At 45.1% G+C, this 21,846-nt stretch overlaps 2 long non-coding RNA genes across 2 annotated transcripts in view; one reads left to right on the top strand and one right to left on the bottom strand.

Annotated features, from left to right (window-relative positions):
* The window catches only part of LOC141110366 (uncharacterized), a 419,573-nt gene that overhangs the window by 168,053 nt on the left and 229,674 nt on the right, over positions 1 to 21,846 (bottom strand). The window lies entirely within an intron of this gene.
* Positions 1,511 to 19,918, top strand: LOC141109798 (uncharacterized). The gene is made up of 3 exons (XR_012236200.1): positions 1,511 to 1,723; positions 10,241 to 10,311; positions 19,779 to 19,918. It is a non-coding gene; the product is annotated as an uncharacterized lncRNA (long non-coding RNA).

Raw genomic sequence — 21,846 nt, 5'->3', positions numbered from 1 at the left:
AAAAAATCATTTTTGTACAGTATTACATGACTGAGTAATTGTCATTCAAAGTGTGAGAGCGCTGAAAGCTGAAAATTGGTCTGGGCAGGAGGGGGGGTTTAAGTGCCCAGTTGTCAAGTGGTTAACAGCGCTTTTTTGTCTAACATGAACCCTCTGCCCAGAAAGAAGGTCTGGAGAGAGGAATCAAATAATAATCATAGTGTGAGATTTGTTTCAACTTTTAATGATAAATTCAAATCTGTTTCCAAAATAATAAAGACACTATAACATTCTATTGCTAGATCAACGCCTAGCTCCGGTATTACCTGAGGTTCCACAAGTCACTTTCTGTAGAGCTCGCACCCTAAAAAACTTACTGGCACCTAGTAAGATAACAAATAAACCAACTAGATCCCCTCTGGATATTAGGTCATATTTTGATGACAGGAAAGGCATTTTCCAGTGCAAAAAAAGAGGATGCCTGACCTGCCAATGCATTAACCATGGGACCAACATTATCATTACTAATTCAGGAAGAAATTATGAAATCAGGCAGTTCATTACATGTTCGACTGATTTTGTGATTTACGTTCTACGATGCCCGTGCGGCCTTTCCTATGTGGGTCGTACCATTCGTGCATTACGTGCAAGGGGTGTGATGAGCATCGTGTTCCCCGGCATTTTCATCGTTTCCACAACAGACATAAAATGCCTGGAGGTATTTGTGATAGAATCTATTCCAAAAGGAACACTGACTACTAATGAGAGATTTTCTCTTTTATGTAAAAGAGAAGTGTTCTGAATATAAATGTTCAATTCTCTTGCCCCCAAAGGGTTAAATGAAGAATTAGAAACGTGTAGTTTTGTATAGGTTTTTATCTTGAATACATGTGGTATTTTGATTAACTTTTTCTCATTCTCTCTGAACATAAACTAATTGGTAATACGTATTTGTAGTGATTTTTTTCATTTTCTATTGTTATATTAGAGTTTATGTTTTTATTTTATGATTTTAGAAGACATATGTTATATTAGACCAAATATGAATTGAGGGCAGTAGTATTGGTCATTTATTTGTAAATCCCTTGAGCAACGAGGGGTTAATGAGTGAGTAGATGTTTCTGCCCCTCAGCTCGTTTTATCTTTTTCCCCGCCAAGTTTTGGACTATTTAAATCCCTATGGTTGCCCATCTCCTTGACTGTGACAAAGCGCAGGAGCGCGAAACGCGTCGTCAAGGCAACAACAAACACAGCTTTTGGACCTGTCACCACCTCCCATTATTCATCATCATTTGGCACTTTACATCTCCTAGCAATCAGTGGTAGATCAGGCAGCTTTTTTAGCTTGTCATACTTGGACCGTCCAGCAGAGCGCTCTACATCTCCACAATAGTGACTAGTAGTGAGTAGTGAGTACTGGATTGCACAGTGTGAGAAGGTTAGATCTACAGGTGATTCAGAACAGCTTCGCCGGGCTTTCCCATTCCTGAGCCAGTGTCTCAGCTGGCCTGACGTCACTGTCATACATGGGAGTGGTGTGTTTTACCCCTCTACACACTGTTGTTCTCCATCTGCGTGTCTTTGAGCAGATTCCTGGGGGAACACACCCTGACCCAGCAGGGATACAGTCGGCTGTCTCACCTTCCATTGTGCTTATCCCTCCTTCTCCTCTCTCTCCTGTGATTCGGGAGAACGGCTGTGGTTGGAACTCAGCATAAGCTCCTGGTTGCTCAGTGGACTTCAGGTGACTATGTAACCCTTTTTTTTTTCTGTTTGATTATTGTGAATGAACAGGACTGTTTTTATTGGCTGCATTTTTGAATAAACTTTCTTATCATTCAACACAAGTTTTTCATCTGCTGCGGACTTTAACCCATTGAGCGCTGGATTTTCTGTGTGTGTCCTGTTTTATCCGTTTCTATCTATGGTGCTTTCTCAGCTGCGCTGGGTTTATACCCCTCTCTATTGATTTTTACTGCACTATTTTTTGATTGCCTTACAGATGTCCACTATTTAGCGCTGGTGTCATTTTGTTTTTACTATTCATTTTCACACCTATTGGGATTTGAATTCGGATCACATAAACTGTACTGTCCGCCTTCATGTTGTAAATCGCGGCACAAACTGTTGGAGCTATAACAAATCCTGTATAATAATAATAATGATATGCTCATGTACATATTTTTCTGTATATTGTTTTTATTTTCCCTGTCACATTTTATGTACAAATGTTTGTATAAATAAAGAATATATAAACAGAAAAAAAAGACATTTGAGGCACTGAGAGAACTGTTAGCACGGTGCTAACTTTGTAATCTGCATGGTTGGTTTGGGTCAGAAATTCCAGCCTACTTTTTTTTTTTTTTGGGGGGGGGGGGGTTAAATGAAGAAGGGTTAGACCTTCTGCCATGTTTTTTTTATTTTTTGCCATGTATGTTCCTTTTGGGAAGATTTCCCCTCTTGTCCTGGTGAGTAGGAGGGGATGGGAAATCTGTCCAATAGCAACATAGACATAAAAAAAACACACATTTGTTTTGGTAGAGTGGGGATAGGTTAGAGCTATCCCCACTTCTGAAAATTGTCATTGCTCTCTGTGTCTTCCTGTCCCAGTGATGATTGCACACCATCTCTTGTATGGGTGTCACAGGAACAGGAAGTGAAGGAAAATCTCCCCAATTTACTGTCTTTGCATGGTTTTTAAGGTCAGTGACTCAGAAAAGGAGGCATGTATCAGTTGATGTAACAGACAATTTAACAGCCATTTATGCGGTTAATGAACCATAAAATGATTTCTGTTGGGCTTACATTTAGACCCCTTTCACACTGAAGCTAAACAGTGCTAAAGTGCCGGTCGTTTTTGCAGTGCTTTATCTGCGTTTTAGTCACAATTATTAGAGCCCTTGCACACTGGGGTGGGGGGCGGCGTCGGCGGTAAAACGCCGCTATTATTAGCGGCGTTTTACCGTCGGTATGCGGCCGCTAGCGGGGCGGTTTTACCCGCCGCTAGCGGCCGAGAAAGGGTTAAATACCACCGCAAAGCGCCTCTGCAGAGGCGCTTTGCCGGCGGTATAGCTGCGCCGTCCTATTGATTTCAATGGGCAGGAGCGGTAAAGGAGCGGTATACACACCGCTCCTTCACCGCTCCGAAGATGCTGCTAGCTGGACTTTTTTTACCGTCCTGCCAGCGCATCGCTCCAGTGTGCAAGCCCTCAGGGCTTTCACACTGGAATGAAAGCAGCGGCACTTTCGGGGCGGTTTGCAGGCGCTATTATTAGCGCAATAATGCCTGCAAACCGCCCCAGTGTGCAAGGGCTCTTAGGCATGTGGATTGGACGTAGGTGGAAGCTCATACAAAATACGTGTACACCTGGTCTAATGTAAGGTAATCTATTAATCAGGAGAGTCAGGGTCAGGGTTGGTAGACAGGTCCTCTACCCAAATGTCCCGTACCTTGTGGAATTTTTTGGAGCAACCTCTCGCTATTTAGGTTGCCTTGTATAGTGGTAAGTTGACATTAATTAATTTTTTCCACGAGCTTAAGGTTGGTGCTAAAGGGGATTTCTATTGGAACAGAATAATTTTCCTTGCATAAAACAATAATAACCCTATCAGCGTTCTGGAGGCCCGAGGAGGGGCCAAAGTGTCCACCAAACCCAGCAGACAAACCTCCACCGTCCGGGGCACATGGATGGTGGTCACAGAGCGTATGTCCGAGACCACCGCTTCCCAGAAAATTTGAATATGACGTCATTGCCAGAATATGTGGATAAAGTCTGCCGAGTCCGTTGCACACCGCCAGCACTCTGCAGAGATGGAGGGATATATTCTGTGTAAACGTGCAGGCGTTAGATAGATCCTATGTAGGATTTTGTACTGAATTAACCTTGTAGAAACCAGCTGAATTGTTCTGACTTTGAAGCCAAATTAGAGCCTCAGGCTTGGATTATGTGCTTCTAAAAAAAAAAAAAAAAAGAAAAAATCCATGCGTCCAGTGCCCTGCATTGAGATTAGGGGGGCAGTGCCCCTGCGCCCTGTATGAGCGGCCGCCACTGCTTGTGTTCCAGTCAAGCAGAAACAGGGATCTCTGGTTTCCCCTAGTCAAAGCACCCCCCCCCCCCCCCCCACCGCAGTTAGAAATCACTCCCTATGGACACATTTAAAACCCTTTGATTGCCCCTGATGTTGACCCCTTCGATGTCAGTGTCATTTGTACAGTAACAGTGCATTTTTTAGCACTGATCACTGTATTGGTTTCACTGGTCCCCAAAAAGTGTCACTTAGTGTCAGATTTGTCACAATCCTGCTAAAAATCGCTGATCGCCGCCATTACTAGTTAAAAAAAATAAAAATTCCATAAATCTATCCTATCGTTTGTGGATGCGATAACTTTTGCACAAACCAATCAATATACGCTTAATGTTTTTTTTTTTTTTTTTTTACCAAAAATATGTAGCAGAATACATATTGGCCTAAATTGATAAAGAAATTTGGTTTTTTTTACATTTTTTATTGGAGATGTTTTATAGCAGAAAGTAAAATATATATATATATTTTTTTTCAAAATTGTCGGTCTTTTTTGGTTTATAGCGCAAAAAAATAAAACCCGCTGAGGTGATCAAATACCACCAAAAGAAAGTTCTGTTTGTGGGAAAAAAAGGACACAAATTTTATTTGGGTACAGCGTCGCACGACCGCACAATTGTCATTTAAAGCAATGAAAAAGGGAGGGAAAATACTGTGCTAAACCCAAAATGGAACAAATCTGTGAATAGCAGCTAACACTCAAACAAACAAAGTTCAAAGCAATATAAGAAAATAATGTGTAGCGCTCAAAAAGTGTAACCATGTGAAAAGAAACATATAATCAAGTGATAAAAAGTGTGAATAACAAAATACAAGCACTGGAATGGAAAGTATCCCATACTCATAAGAGTATACACGTGAGCACAATCTATACACAATAATGGAATCAAGTGAATAATATAAGAGGAGCACAGAATGTGCTAAGTATAACACAATGAAGTGTTTGGTCACAGTCCAAAGAAACCAAGTCCATGAGAAGTGGAGAAAGTTCTTATTCCTCCATTTCCAGGTGGGCTTTGGATAAGTACTCCCAGCCAGATGGTATGCCTATGGACACTTATATGGGTTCACAAATAAGTATAAAAATTCTTACGACATGCAAGATATGAGATAAAAGTGATTATTATGGTTTATGTTTATGGTCTTTTCATGCTATGTACATCTCAGTGCTGCTGATCTCCTGCAGGCTCTTTGCAGCCAGTTCCTGGTTACATGCACCCTAGCCAAGGCTGCATTACACTGATCAGGGTGGGTGATATATATATATATATATATATATATACACATTATATGTCTGTGTGTGTATATACAGTATATGTATGTGTGTATATACAGTACATATATATGTATGTGTGTGTGTATACCATATATATATATATATATATATATATATATGTGTGTGTGTGTGTGTGTGTGTGTGTGTGTGTGTGTGTGTATACATTATATATATTTATGAAGTGTGAGGGTATTTGTGCAGTGTGGGGGGCAATGCTGGGTTTATTAATGCGTTTTGCTGCAATAAATATTTTAACCGCTTCAGCCCCAGAAGATTTTACCCCCTTCCTCACCAGAGCACTTTTTGCGATTCGGCACTGCGTCGCTTTAACTGACAATTGCGCGGTCGTACCATGTTGCACCCAAACAAAATTGACATCCTTTTTTTTCCCACAAATAGAGCTCTCTTTTGGTGGTATTTGATCACCTCTGCGTTTTTTTTATTTTTTGCACTATAAACCAAATAAGAGGGACAATTTTGAAAAAAAGCAATAATTTTTACTTTTTGCTATAATAAATATCCCCCCAAAAAATATATCCTCAGTTTAGGCCGATGCGTATTCTTCTACATATTTTTGGTAAAAAAAATTGCAATAGGTGTATATTGATTGGTTTTCGCAAAAGTTATAGTGTCTACAAAATAGGGGATAGTTTTATGGCATTTTTATTATTAGTTTTTTTTTTTTACTAGTAATGGCGGCGATCTGCGACTTTTTTTTTTTTTTTTTTTATCATGACTGCAACATTATGGCGAACACATCGGACATTTTTGACACTATTTTGGGACCATTGTCATTTATACAGCGATCAGTGCTATAAAAATGCACTGATTACTGTGTAAATGACACTGGCAGGGAAGGGGTTAAACACTAGGGGGCGATGAAGGGGTTAAGTGTGTCCTAGGGAGTAATTCCAACTGTGGGGAGGAGGGGCTACTAGTCACATGACAGCAATCACTGCTCCCGATGACAGGGAGCAGTGATCTCTGTCATGTCACAAGGCAGAACAGGGAAATGCCTTGTTTACATCTCTCCATTCTGGGGCTCCGTGACACGATCGCCAGGACACCGGTGGACATTGAGTCCGCGGGTCCTGTGGTCACGGTCACTCTGTACGCGGCAGGTGCCCGCTAGCCTCGCCAATTAAAGGTGACATACAGGTACACCCATTTGCTCACCACTGCCATTGTGCCAACGTATATAGGCGTGCAGCTGTCGGGAAGTAGTTAACCACTTCCCGCTCAAAGACGTCATATGATGTCTTAGACTTTCAGTGGGAATATCTGAATGATGAGTGCAGCTACAGGCATCATTCAGATATCCTTGTTTTCAGCCGGTGATTCTGTGCACCATAAGAATGATCATAGTGGCAGTTCCACCGCTTGATCGTTCTTACAGGCGACGGGGCTTACAGGCGACATCCCCTCCATCCAGTGCTTCTCCGGGCTCTTCCGTGCCATCGGGAACCCGGAGGAAGAATCGCCCGCCACCGGATGATGACCATAGAGATTTCCCGTTGTCATCTCTATTAACATTGGAGGCCCGCTCGTGACGTTATGACGTCACACGGCCGTGGATGTAAACAAAGCCGCGATCGCGGCTGGTAAGCATGAGATCATGGATTTTTTTTCCGATCTCATGCTTTCCAGCCTGGAGGAGAGATACGGGGTCTTATTGACCCCGCATCTCTCCATAAAGAGGACCTGTCACTAGGGCTGGGAGATTTTCTTAAAAAAAACTTGATACACGATTCGAATCGAGTTTTTCTTTTTTTTTTGGACAGCACGCCGGTCGTGAGGAGCCTGCAGCTCCTCACGACCAGTGCGGTGCAGAAAAAAAATCTAAAAAAATCGATTTGCTTAAATTTTGAATCGATTTGACCTCTCAACTCGATTCAAGATTTAAATCGATTTTTTTCCCACACCTACCTGTCACAAACTATTTCTATTACAAGGGATGTTTACATTCCTTGTAATGGGAATAAAAGTGATCAAAAAAAAAATGTAAAAAAGTGTAAAAATAAAAAAATAAAGTAAAATAAAAATAATTTAAAACACCCCTGTCCCCGGTAGCTCGCGCTCAGAAGCAAACGCACACGTAAGTCCCGCCCGCCCACATATGTAAACACTGTTCAAACCACACATGTGAGGTAGCGCCGTGTGCGTTAGAGCGCAGGCAATAATTCTACCACTAGACCTCCTCTGTAACTCTAAACATGTAACCTGTAAAAAATGTTAAAGCGTCGCCTATGGAGATTTTTAGGTACCGAAGTTTGGCATCATTCCATGAGTGTGTGCAATTTTAAAGCGTGACATGTTAGGTATCTATTTACTCGGTGTAACATCATCTTTCACATTATACAAAAAAAATGGGCTAACTTTACTGTTTTGTTATTTTTTAAATCATGAAACTGTTTTTTTTCCCAAAAAAATGCGTTTGAAAAATTTTTGCACAAATACCGTGTGAGATAAAAAGTTGCAATGACCGACATTTTATTCCCTAGGGTGTCTGCTGAAAAAAAAAAAAAAAATATATATATATATATATTTCATGTTTGGGGGTTCTGTGTAATTCTCTAGCAAAAAAATTATGATTTGTACATTTAGGAGAGGAGTGCCAGAATAGGCCCGGTATGGAAGTGGTTAAAGTGTTACTAAACCCACAGCAGTAAAAATCAGTCTGTATATGCAGTAAAGCACGCTTGTTATACTCACTGTAGAACCTGAGGGGTTAACCCTCTGCATTGTGTAAAATGGCTGTTTGGTCCTGTCTTCTCTGATCGTCTACTTCTTCCACTGTCCCCAAAACATGTCTGGATAAGACAGAGTTAATGGAGTCACTCTGCACATGCTCGGTTTGGTGTGTATTGCTAGAGAGGTTTTTTTTTTGTTGGGGGGGTGCATGTGAAGCTCGCAGGTGGAGCCGACCCCCTCCCCCCAGGAGCGGATGAACTTTGTATACAATTTCACATGCGCTGTAATCTCTACAAACCTGAGTGAGTTAAAATCGTCTGTCCTATATTAAAAATGTTTTTATCACGCTGCACTTAGATGGTGCTGCTCTCTTCACTGTTTTTTTACTGCCTTTAACCACTTCAGCCCTGGAAGATTTTACCCCCTTCCTGACCGGAGCACTTTTTGCAATTCCGCACTGTGAGCTCTTAAAGGGCAATGTACAGGTACGTGATTCTGCCTGTACGTGCCCTTCTGCCGCAGTATATCTGCGTGAGGCGGTCGGGAAGCGGATAAAGTAGCGCTTCTTTCCCATGTTTATAACAGTACCACAGCAAAATGATATTTCTAAAGGAGAAAATGTCATTTAAAATTGCTCGTGGCTATAATGTATTACCGCCTCCCGGCAATATAGATAAAAAATTATTTTAAAAAACGGCATGCCAATCCGTACAGGTCCCTTCTGGTCTGGTATGGATATTAAGGGGAACTCCGCAGCAACATTTTTCAAAGCCTGAAGGACAGTAAACTGGCCCCTTGCTTAGAAAGTTTGGAGACCCCTGGTCTATCATATGAAATGTCAATAGAATACATTTACATTTTTGGTTGTAACATGACAAAATGTGGAAAATCTCAAGGGGTATGTATACTTTTTCAAGGCACTGTGTGTATGTATCTAAATATAGATAGATAGATAGATAGATAGATAGATAGATAGATAGATAGATAGATAGATAGATAGATAGATAGATAGATAGATAGATAGATAGATAGATAGATAGATATTATCTATCTATGGACCTTGCTTTGTGCACTGGTGCACAGTCATATTGGAACAGGAAGGGGACATCCCCACCTGTTCCCACAAAGTTGGGATCATGAAATTGTTCAAAATGTCTTGGTATGCTGACGCCTTAAGAGTTCCCTTCACTGGAGCTAAGGGGCCAAACCCAACCCCTGAAAAATAACCCCCACACCATAATCTCCCCTCCTCTAAATGATTTGGACCAGAGCACAAAGCAAGGTCCATAAAGACATGGATGAGTGAGTTTGGGGTGGAGGAACTTGACTGGCCTGCACAGAGTCCTGACCTCAACCCCATAGAAAACCTTTGGGATGAATTAGAGCAGAGACTTTGAGCCAGGCCTTCTCATCCAACATCAGTGCCTGACCTCACAAATGCTCTTCTGGAAGAATGGTCAAACATTCCCATAGACACACTCCTAAACCTTGTGGACGGCCTTCCCAGAAGAGTTGAAGCTGTTATAGCTGCAAAGGGTGGGCCAACTCAATATTGAACCCTACGGACTAAGGCCCCTTTCTAACTGATATATTTTGCAAAAAAACAAAGAAAAATCTTTCCCTTTAAATCCTATGGGACTTTTCACACCACTGCGCTGTGGGTGCGGTGCATTTTAAAAAGTCCTGCATGCTGCATCGTTGATACAGTGTTGAAACTGCACCAAAAACGCAGCTTCCCATTAAAATGAATGGAAATTGCGGCAAAACTGCACCGCGAATTGAGATTTTGGTGCGTTTTTGAGTCACATGTTCATTTTTCACAGGCAACCTAAAAACGCACCAGAAACGCGCAGAAAACTCATATGAAACACAGCAAAAGTTCGGTCAAAACACGTATGCATTTTTACCACAATTTCCCTACAGAGCAGTGTGAAAGGAACCCAAGACTGGGATGCCATTAAAGTTCATGTGCGTGTAAAGGCAGGCGTCCCAATACTTTTGGTAGTATAGTATGTATATATATATATATATATCACAAAATAAGTGTATAATGTATCTGTTTAAAAGAAATGATATAGATATATATCATGTATTGGAAGAAAAGAAATAATAAAATAAATATATATATATATATATATATATATATGTCTATATATGTCTATATGTGTGTGTGTGGTGACTACTTTATTTATATTTATCTTGCATTTGCAGGTTATTTCACATCAGCAAGATGAACGCTGGTTTAGTTCTATTACTGATTACCATTATCCAAGCAACACTTGGTAAGTGCATCTTTTATATAAGGCTCGGTTTCCACTTGTGCGACTTGTCATGCAACTTGGGACTGCGAAGTCGCATGACAAGTCGTACCCCGTGATTTCCAATAAGTACCGTTCATATCTGTGCAACTTCAAGTAGCAGCAACTTCAAAGTAATCCCTGCACTACTTTGGTCGCACTTTGATGCGACTTGAGGACCATAGACCTCAAGAATACACAAGCATTGCTTCAAATAGCATCAAAATCGCAGCAAAAATCGTGGCAAAAAAAAAATCGCTTCTCATGATTTTTATGTTTATAGTAGAGCTGCACGATTCTGGCCAAAATGAGAATCACAATTTTTTTGCTTAGGATAAAAAGATCACAATTCTCCCATGATTCTCGCAATGTAAAATCTTTCACATTATATAAAAAAATTGGGCTAACTTTACTGGTTAGTTTTTAATTCATTAAAGTAATTTTTTTTTTTAAAAATTGCATTTGAAAGACCGCTGCGCAAATACAGTGTGACATCAAATATTGCAACAAGCACCATTTTATTCTCTAGGGTCTCTACTAAAAAAATATATATAATGTTTGGGGTCTAAGCAGAGCCGTCTTTAAGGCAGGGCAAAAGGGGCAGCTGCCCTGGGCCCTGTTATTATTGTGGGGTCCAAAGCAGCTGGCTCATACTTGCCAACTATGCCAGTTTAAATTCCTTGTCCCTTGAGGTTTTAGTCCCGTGCTGTGTCCTGATATCTCAGTGTGAAGTTCTGCTACTAATGCTACAAATGCTGCCCAGCTAAGCCCTATTGTTGTGTACAGATGACTCACCTGCAGACCCTGTGTTTATATGTAAATAACCGGTATTCACAAGTAAATAGCTGCATCCGGCGGCATTGATATGTAAATAAAGGTGGCATTCGTATTTATATCTTTGCCCCCTGCAATGAGGAGATGATGTGCTGTAACCTCTAGCAACCAATCAGTGAACTTTATTACTGTTACCAATCAACAAGCAGAAATCATGTGCTGTAACTTCTAGCAACTAATCAATGAGCCGTAATGTGTGCTGTAACCTCTAACAACCAGTCAGTGATTGGTAATGATACACTGTAACCTCTGGCAACCAATCGCAATCGCTGCCTGATCTGATACAGTAAACTGCATTTTAAGTCTAGCTGCTATTTATTGTATGTCTCAGAGCAGGTGGAGAGCGAGAAAACGTTTGCCCAGGGTCCAATCAGTATTAAAGACAGCCCTGGGTCTAAGTAATTTTCTAGCAAAAAAAAAATTATTTTAACTTGAAACCAACAAATGTCAGAAAAAGGTTTAGTGTTTAAGTGGTTAAACTTTCCTCATTTACACACAAAGTTTATTCCATTGACAAATTGTTACAATGTTTATATTTAAATTCAACTGCTAAAGAATGTTGTGATTCTTGGCAGACTGCCCGTTTTTTTCCTTCCTTTGTTTTGACGGCTGTCGGCTTCAGAAGAGCAGAGAGAATTCTTTGCATAGCAAGAATCGTGAAAGACTTTTATCAAGATCGCAACGGGGAAAAAATTGCGATGACGATTAATTGTGCAGCTCTAGTTCATAGCTAGACTGGCCATACACTGACTGAGATCCAGCCAGACCAGCAGGGACCAGGTAAAATTGCGATCGGTGTGCGGCCTCGCTGCTGCTCAACAGAGGTTGATTATTTAATCAACTTCTTTTAAAAGGACATGTTGGGAAATTTTCTGTCAATCAGTGGCTGCAACCAATCAGCTTCAGCCACCGATTAGTGAGAATACAATGTGTCAGCAGCAGGGGGGGGGGGGGGACTTTGCTTTACAGTGGCAGCACTTTTAATTCAAACTGCAGCGTTTGACAGGCGGCACCATTCAAATGGTCTGCTCCATATTTAAACTCTTGGGCCTGTGCCCCCGTTGATCTTTTGATGTGGGTCCCCCCCCCCAAAACATCGCACAGTGGCCCCTCACGATCACCTTCTTTGTAAGTGCTGTCAATGAAAGCCAGTGACGAGGGAGAGGGGGTTGGGACTTGGGAGCGGGCATGCACGAGTGCTCCTCATGGGAAGTGGCTTCACACTTGGCACCCACCATGCCTAATAACTTGCACCCTGAGGAGGAATGTCACCTCTCCCTGACTCTGGGGGTCACCATCAGACCTCTGGAGATTGGGGAGACCGCTACATTTTTTTTTAACTTTACAATCGCTCTAACTACTTCCCTACCAGCGACGTACCGGTACGTTGCTAGACTTTAAGTAGTTATACCGGGACGATGCCTGCAGGTATCATCCCGGTACCATTTTTTTAGAGCTAGTGGTCGGCTTACTTGTAAAAGCAATCCTAGCTGCTAACTAGCCACTGGATTGCTTTTACAAGCTGCAGGAGGGGACGTGTCCTGCCCCATCCCACCTTCCTCCCGCTGATCACAGAGCCCAGCAAAGACCCAATCTGCGTCACATCACTTCCAGGTTACCTGGATGTAAACAGCATTGAAGCTGTTATAGCTGCAAAGGGTGGGCCAACTCAATATTGAACCCCACGGACTAAGGGATGCCGTAAGGCAGGCGTCCCAATACTTTTGGTAATATTGTGCATAATAATATGTGTCATGAAGGGGGTTGTCACGTATGCTTAGGATTATGGACCCTCCATGCAGACTGCGTGCTGGATGACAGTGTGCTTAGAGAATAGGGATGGGCGAACGGTTCAGCCCGAGCATACGTTTGGGACGAACTTTGGCTGTTCGGATGTCCAGCGAACACCGAACATTATCCGCTAGAACACCGTTAAAGTTTATGGGACACGAACATGAGAAATCAAAAGTTTTAATTTTAAAGGCTTATATGCAAGTTATTGTCATAAAAAGTGTTTGGTGACCTGGGTCCTGCCCTAGGGGACATGTATCAATGCAACATTTTTTTTTAAAAAACAGATGTTTTTTCGGGATTGCTTAAAGTGAAACAATAAAAATGAAATATCCCTTTAAATATCGTGCCTGGGGGGTGTCTATAGTATGCCTGTAAAGTGGCGCATGTTTCCCGTGTTTAGAACAATACCATAGCAAAATGACATTACGAAAGGTAAAATTGTCATTTAAAACTGGATTGCAGCTGTAATGAATTGTCGGGTCTCTGCAATATAGATAAAACTCATTGAAAAAAAGGGCATGGTCCCCCCCCCCCCCAGTCCATTACTAGGCCTTTTGGGTCTGGTATGAATATTAAGGGGAACCCTGAACCAAAAAAATAAAAAATTGCATGGATTTTGGGGGGGGGGCCCTACGCCTTTTTTTTAATTTGTTGCAGGGTTCCCCTTAATTTCCATATCAGTCCTGAAGGGCCTGGTATGGATTTTGGGGGATCCCCATGCATTTATTTTTTTAATTTTGGTTTGGGGTTCCCTTTAATATTCATATCAGGCCCAAAGGGCCTGGTAATGGACGGGGGGGGGACCATGCCCTTTTTTTCAATGAGTTTTATCTATATTGCCGAGACCGGAAAATTCATTACAGCCGCGAGCAGTTTTAAATGACTTTTTTTTCCTTTGAAATGCCATTTTGTGCAGGGACTGTTCTAAACACGGGAAAACTGCACCACTATACAGGCATACTATAGACACACCCCCCCCCCCCCCGGCACAATATTTAAAGGAATATTTCACTTTTATTGTTTCACTTTGAGCATTAAAAAAATCACTGCTCTGGAAAAAATGCAGTTTTTAAAACTTTTTTTTGCATTGATACATGTCTCCTGGGGCAGAACCCGGGTCCCCAAACACGTTTTATGACAATAACTTGCATATAAGCCTTTAAAATAAGCACTTTTGATCATTCATGTTCCTGTCCCATAGACTTTAACGACGTTTGTATGTTCGTTCGAGTTTTTTGCCTGTTTGGATGTTCTGGTGTGAACCGAGCCGGGGGGGTGTTCGGCTCATCCTTATTAGAGAATGTAGGCTACAGATGATCTCTGTGCTTCCCTGCACCAGATGAGGATCTTACAAAGCACAGAATATAGAATGCACTTGAATGGCAGTAGTAGGGCTGCTGTTAGAAATCATGGGACCCCGTACAGCCTTCCTGACCCTGATTGGTTGCCATGCACAGCTGCTCCAGGATATCTCTGCTTCAGTGTTCGTAAATTAGCCCCTTTGTGAGCCACTGTAGACAGGCTGGAAGACACTGCCTCCCCCTCTGCCTAGCTGAACATAGGGGAGAAGGCAGCTGATTTCCTCTAAAGAGTGTCTGGAGAGACAGACACCAGAGGGAACAGGCAGCGGACAGCTCTGTGTTGGTCTGTTGCCTGCATCACTTTCCCCCCCAGTGATGACCTCTTATTACAGCTTGCTGTATCGCCCTCTGCACAGTCACAGTGCACTCTTCTTTTAGACTTTTTTTTGACAAACCAAAAACTATATATATATATATATATATATATATATATATATATATATATATATATATATATATATATATATATATATTACAGCGCTCACAATAATAAACAATAACCTAAATAGTTAAATAATAACAATTCATTCATAAGTGAATGTCCAAATATTAGTGAACAATGTGCTCCAATCCATAAAGTGCAAAGTGCTCCAAAATTTCAAGGTGCGCAACAGCCTCTCCTGTGTCCCAACTCACCGGATGGAATGGACCCTTAGCTTTTCAGTCTAGGGGTCATTTCAGGCTTAAAATGGTGGCCAGGGCGTCATCAAGGACCTCCCTTGGTCCAGTTCAGATCGCCAGATAAAACCAGTTACAGGTATAAACAAAGAAAAGTATGGAGTATATACACCCAGAAAGGATCCCTTCCTTCATACTAGGGATGAGCAATCCACAGTTGATCAGAATGATCAAAGTGGAGGAATCTGGCAGAGGGGGGTGGTATGTGTGGGATGTGATCAAAGTGGGGGTATCTTGGGGGTGTGATCAGGATGGGTGGGTATATGGGGGAGGGATCAGGGTTGGGGTATCTTGGGGGTGTGATCAGGATGGGGGTATCTGAGGGGTAATAGGGGTGGGGTTATCTGGGAGTGTGATCGGGGTGGGGTATCTGGGGGTGTAATCAGGGTAGGGGTATCAGCAGGATGTGATCAGGGTGGGGTTATCTGGGGAGTGTGATCAGGTTGGGGGTATCTAGGTGGTGTGATCAGGGTGGGAGTATCTGGGGAGTGTGATCAGGTTGAGGGTATCTGGGGGGTGTGATCAGGGTGGGGGTATCTGGGGGTTTTGATCAGGTTGGGGGTATCTGGGGGGTGTGATCAGGGTGGGAGTATCTGGGGGGTGTGATCAGGGTGGGGGTATCTGGGGGGTGTGATCAGGGTGGGGGTATCTGGGGGGTGTGATCAGGGTGGGGGTATCTGGGAGGTGTGATCAGGGTGGGAGTATCTGGGGGGTGTGATCAGGGTGGCGGGGCATCTGGGGGGTGTGATCAGAGTGGCGGCGTATCTGGTGGGTGTGATCAGGGTGGGGGGTATCTGGGAGTGTGATCAGGGTGGGGGGGTATTTGGGGGGTTTGATCAGAGTGGTGGGGTATTTGGGGAGTGTGATCAGGGTGGGGGGGTATCTGGGGTGTGTGATCAGGGTGGGGGGGTATCTGGTGGGTGTGATCAGGGTGGGGGTGTGATCAGGGTGGGGTTATCTGGGGGTGTGATCAGAGTGGCACTGTATCTGGGGGATGTGATCAGGGTGGGGTATCAGCAGGGTGTGATCAGGGTGAGGGTATCCGCAGGGTGTGATCAGGGTGGGGGTATCCGCAGGGTGTGATCAGGGTGGGGGTATCCGCAGGGTGTGATCAGGGTGGGGGTATCTGGGAGCGTGATCAGAGTGGTACTGTATCTGGGGGAGGTGATCAGGGTCAGGATATCGGCAGGGTGTGATCAGAGTGGGGGGTATCTGGGAGTGTGATCAGGGTGGGGGTGGGGTATCTGGGAGTGTGATCAGGGTGGGGGGTTATCTGGGGGGTGTGATCAGAGTGGCAGAGTATCTGGTGGGTGTGATCAGGTTGGGGTTATCTGGGGGTGTGATCAGAGTGACACTGTATCTGGGGGATGTGATCAGGGTGGGGGTATCAGCAGGGTGTGATCTAGGGTTGCCACCTTTTCTTCAAGCCAACCCCGAACACTTTAGCGGTGCATGGCAATTTTTTTGTAGTATACACTATAGGATTGTAAAGACCTGGGACACCTTTGGGTGCACTAAGGAGAGCAATAATGTGGCACGCTTTATTGGACAGTGTTACCTCCTATAACACAGGGGTCATTGTCACCCCCTTAATAAAATATGGGTCAGTGTTACCCCCTCCATAATTTAGGGGTCCCCCATAGAGGACCCCCATTAGGTCCCCTTATATCAGCACCCCCCTTAGAGACCTCTATTAAATCAGGGAACCCCCCCATCAGTGTTCCCTGCCCCTAAAGACCCCCATTAGACTGCCTTACCGAGAGCCGTTTCAAGCCAGGAAGTGTGGGAGGTGGAGTTTGAGGGCGGAGCGAAGTTGCTCTACTGTAGTGCTATTTTCCTTCTTTCCTTCCATTGTGTGGGGGGGGCTTGGAGAGAAGGCAAATTAGAGGCAAGTGCTGCATTGCTGTGCCCAGTGTGTCGGCAGGACACAGGGATCAAAACACATCCGAACTTGTGCACTCACTCACAGGGCCGCTGTTAGGAATCATGGGGCCCTCACCCCCTGAGCGGGGAGAAGAGGTGGGGGAGGGAGATGAGAAAGGGTGAGAGGAGGAGGCAGCAGAGAGAGGGGGTAAGAAAGAGAGGAGGAGGGGATTGGGGATGTGAGGGGGAGTGGGGTGAGAGAGAGAGAGACAGGAGGGATGGGAGAGAGAAGCGGGCTGAGAGAGAAAAGGGGTGAGAGGGAAGAGGGGTGAGAGAGAAAGGTGGTAAGAGAGGGGGTGGCCACACATAGGGGGGAGTAGCTGACAGAGTGGAAGAGAGAAGGGGCTGAGAGGGAGGAGGGATGAGAGAAAGTTGGTAAGAGAGGGTGGTGGCTGACAGAGGGGGGGGAGTAGCTGACAGAGGGGGGTAGCTGACAGAGGGGAAGGAGCTGACAGAGGGGGGAGGAGCTCACAGAGGGGGGTAGCTGACAGAGGGGGGGAGTAGCTGACAGAGGGGGGGTAGCTGAAAGAGAGGGGGGTAGCTGACAGAGAGGGGGGTAGCTGACAGAGAGGGGGGTAGCTGACAGAGGGGGGTAGCTGACAGAGGGGGGAGTAGCTGACAGAGGGGGGGGAGTAGCTGACATGGGGGGGGAGTAGCTGACATGGGGGGGGGGAGTAGCTGACAGAGGGGGGGGAGTAGCTGACAGAGGGGGGGGAGTAGCTGACAGAGGGGGGGGAGTAGCTGACAGAGGGGGGAGTAGCTGACAGAGGGGGGGGAGTAGCTGACAGAGGGGGGAGTAGCTGACAGAGGGGGGAGTGGCTTACAGAGGGGGAGTGGCTTACAGAGGGGGGGTAGCTGACAGAGGGAGGAGTAGCTGACAGAGGGAGGAGTAGCTGACAGAGGGGGGGAAGTAGCTGACAGAGGGGGGGGGAGTAGCTGACAGTGGGGGAGTAGCTGACAGAGGGGGGGAGTAGCTGACAGAGGGGGGGGAGTAGCTGACAGTGGGGGAGTAGCTGACAGAGGGGGGCAGTAGCTGACAGAGGGGGGGGAGTAGCTGACAGAGGGGGGGGAGTAGCTGACAGAGGGGGGAGTAGCTGACAGAAGGGGAGTGGCTTACAGAGGGGGAGAGTAGCTGACAGGGGGGAGTAGCTGACAGAGGGGGGGAGTAGCTGACAGTGGGGGCAGTAGCTGACAGAGGGGGGGGAGTAGCTGACAGAGGGGGGGAAGAGTAGCTGACAGAGGGGGGGAAGAGTAGCTGACAGAGGGGGGGAAGAGTAGCTGACAGAGGGGGGGAAGAGTAGCTGACAGAGGGGGGAGAGTAGCGGACAGAGGGGGGAGAGTAGCTGACAGAGGGGGGAGAGTAGCTGACAGAGGGGGGAGAGTAGCTGACAGAGGGGGGAGTAGCTGACAGAGGAGGGAGAGTAGCTGACAGAGGGGGGAGTAGCTGACAGAGGGGGGGAGTAGCTGACAGAGGGGGGGAGAGTAGCTGACAGAGGGGGGGAGTAGCTGACAGAGGGGGGGAGTAGCTGACAGAGGGGGGGAGTAGCTGACAGGGGGGGAGTAGCTGATAGAGGGGGGGTAGCTGACAGGGGGGAGTAGCTGACAGAAGGGGGGAGAGTAGCTGACAGAGGGGGGAAGTAGCTGACGGGGGGAGTGGCTTACAGAGGGGGAGTGGCTGACAGAGGGGGTGGAGGGCAGATGAGAAAAAGACCTCAGTGAGGACTCAGGGAGACACAGCAGAGCACACACCAGGCAAGGAGGCGGGACTGTGGGCGGCCGCGATCACCCACAGTCCAGCCCTCCACATGTGACCAGGTCCAACGGGCCAATCACAGACCCTCGTGTCCGCCGCCCGCACGTGACTTATTCAGCCAATCACAGGCTGAATAGGTATGCCTGCTGCCCATCGCTGAGCTTGGAGGCGGAGCACACAGGCAGTAATATATGTGTAACACTGATGGCGGGTGCGGGAATCAGGATGTGCCGCTCTAGGTTGAACTGCTGCTATATGTGCCCGGGTTTCGGGTGGCTTGAAAACCGGGCACATGTGTCCAAACCCGGACTGTCCGGGTCAACACCGGACAGGTGACAACCCTAGTGTGATCAGGGTGGGGGGTATCCGGTGGGTGTGATCAGGGTGGGGATATCTGGGAGTCTGATCAGGGTAGGGGGGTATCTGGGAGTCTGATCAGGGTAGGGGGGTATCTGGGGGTGTGATCAGAGTGGCAGGGTATCTGGTGGGTGTGATCAGGGTGGGGGGGTATCTGGGGGTATCTGGGAGTGTGATCAGGGTGGGGGGATCTAGGAGTGCGATCAGGGTGGGGGGTATCTGGGGGTGTGATCAGGATGGGGTATCTAGGAGTGCGTTCAGGGTGGGGGGGTATCTGGGGATGTGATCAGAGTGGCAGGGTATCTGGTGGGTGTGATCAGGGTGGGGGGGTGTCTGGGGGGTGTGATCAGGGTGGGGGGGTATCTGGGTGTGTGATCAGGGTGGGGGGTATCCGGTGGGTGTGATCAGAGTGGGGGGGCATCTGGGGGTGTGATCAGTTTGGGGGTATTGGGTGGACTGACATCTAAACAGCATTTTGATATTTGCATTACTCAGAGGTCTGAGGCCGGGGTCTGTGTTGGTTTCAGGAATGCATATACAGCACCCTGCTGGCCCTTCCCACCAGCCATGATCTGCCTGCATTGCATAGAGAAGCACAAAGATCCAGTGATGATGTCACTGGGTACAAAATGCAACGACAACAGACAGATTTTATTAAATAGTTTATTTAGCAGGTTGATGAGAGAGGCCAGGAAAGGCAATATAAGCAGATTTAACTTCAACTTTAGCCTACATTGTATTTTGTTTTGCAGGCTTGGATGGAGATTGGCGCGTCCATAGGTTCTGTGTAGAAGAAGGGCTGTCTGGAAAGAACCTGAGCATTAAAATAGGAATCCAGAACATCTGTGAGATTACAGGGGCCCGTTCTCCTTGTAATGTCACCTGCGATGAGGAATCTGAGGTCTTTTGGGTGTCGGACAATTGTATAGCACTAATTACAAGATGTGCAAATAATGGACTTTTCTTAGAACGAGGGAATGGAGAACCAACTCCTCCAAATTCTTCTGGTATGTTGAACATGGGGGGGAGGGGAACTTCCTGGGAGTATACAGATAAAGGTGCATTATATCCCCACACTAATCACACCGAAATCACACCAATAGCAGCTGACTTCAGAACAGGGGTAGTAGTGGTAGTAATGTTTCTTGATGGGGCATTTGAACCTATGTCTATATCCCCTCATTATAAAGAGATTTATTCTCACTTCCTGTTGCTTCTCTGGAACAGGAAGTAATAAGACCTATAAGGGACACAGGCAGACACAACTTCTGCAGAAATTCCCAGGAACATCTGAAGGGAAGTGTACAGTATAATAATGAACTTATTTGTTCTCTTTTGATTTGTTAAATACTGTATATATTATACAGTATCGTTGTGCTCATAGGCATGCATACAGGGCGTACAAAACAACTAGGAGAAAAAGGTTCCCCCAAAGAAGGCAAGTTACCCAAACACAATCTGCAAAAACAATAAATTTATTGTACTACAAAACACCACACAGAAATACAAAAATTGGGCAAAATAGGGAATGTATCATGGACCAGGTTAAAACAGATAACGTTATCATTAAAAACAACGGAGCCGCGGCCAATCATACCCCATGCACACGCCAATCACCACAGCAGATTCCTACTATTTTGGGCAATATCGTGTGAAGTAAAGTCCTTAGTTAATCCAGATACTGGTAGTATGACGGTTAGAGGGTAAGGGTGGATGAGTGGATAATCATTACTTGGGGACTGATTCAGCACATCATAAAAATTATGACAGTCCGGGAACTAAACCCATATCACAGGTATGGCAGCAAAGGTGACCGGCAATGTTAAGTGAAGGTTACTCATGTGGACACAGGACATACAGGTGAAGCAGCTATGTCTGGAGAAAGCAGCGGGGGGAGCAATGACAGCCCAGGCTGTACTATAAGTATAAATCGGAGTGATACTTCTCTCACCAGATAGATGGCTCAGCAGCTCTGAGATCGTAGGCTCTACCCCCAGGTGATAGCTGTAAGTGTCAGTCCAAAGCCGCTTGCCGTCAGATAAGAGATGTCCCGCTATGTCCAGCGCCTACAGTCAGAAGCTGTAAGCCGGCCGTCAGCTGTTAGTTCCCGGTCAAACATTCATCCACCGTGAGCGCGCTGCTCCGAGGTTGCATTGCGTTGTTTTTAATGATAACGTTATCTGTTTTAACCTGGTCCATGATACATTCCCTATTTTGCCCAATTTTTGTATTTCTGTGTGGTGTTTTGTAGTACAATAAATTTATTGTTTTTGCAGATTGTGTTTGGGTAACTTGCCTTCTTTGGGGGAACCTTTTTCTCCTAGTTGTTTTGTATGCCCTACAAGGCAACCCAAACTGCATCCAATAATTCTATGTGGATGAATATCTGATCCTGTCAATAATTTATGACTTTATTACTGGTGGTTGATCCAGGCAAAACCTCTTTTTTGTATGCATACAGGGTGTGCCTGGGCACACGCTAATCATCCTGTGCTGTGCAGATTCTCCCTGTTGAATGACTGCAGAGAAAGGGACTGGGGAATCTCTGCTCTCAGTTCCTTTTTTCTGTCTCAAAAGTGGGATATTTCAGGGGTCTGATTAGACCCCTGATATTTCATCAAAGCCCCCCAGTGGAGCTCCTAAAAATAAAAAAAAAAATTAAAATTAAAATAAATAAATAAATAAAAAACAAATGGTAAAAAATGGTAAAGATAAATACACTACATCAATCTCTGCCCTACTGACACTGTCCATTGCCATATATATATATATATATATATATGTGGGTGTGTGTATGTATATGTGGCGGCCCGTCCATAG

The sequence above is a fragment of the Aquarana catesbeiana genome, linkage group LG10, assembly GCF_042186555.1.
Source record: "Aquarana catesbeiana isolate 2022-GZ linkage group LG10, ASM4218655v1, whole genome shotgun sequence".
Classification (NCBI taxonomy): domain Eukaryota; kingdom Metazoa; phylum Chordata; class Amphibia; order Anura; family Ranidae; genus Aquarana; species Aquarana catesbeiana.
Note: the sequence above shows the minus strand (reverse complement) of the source record. Positions and strands in the feature narration are given on the sequence as shown.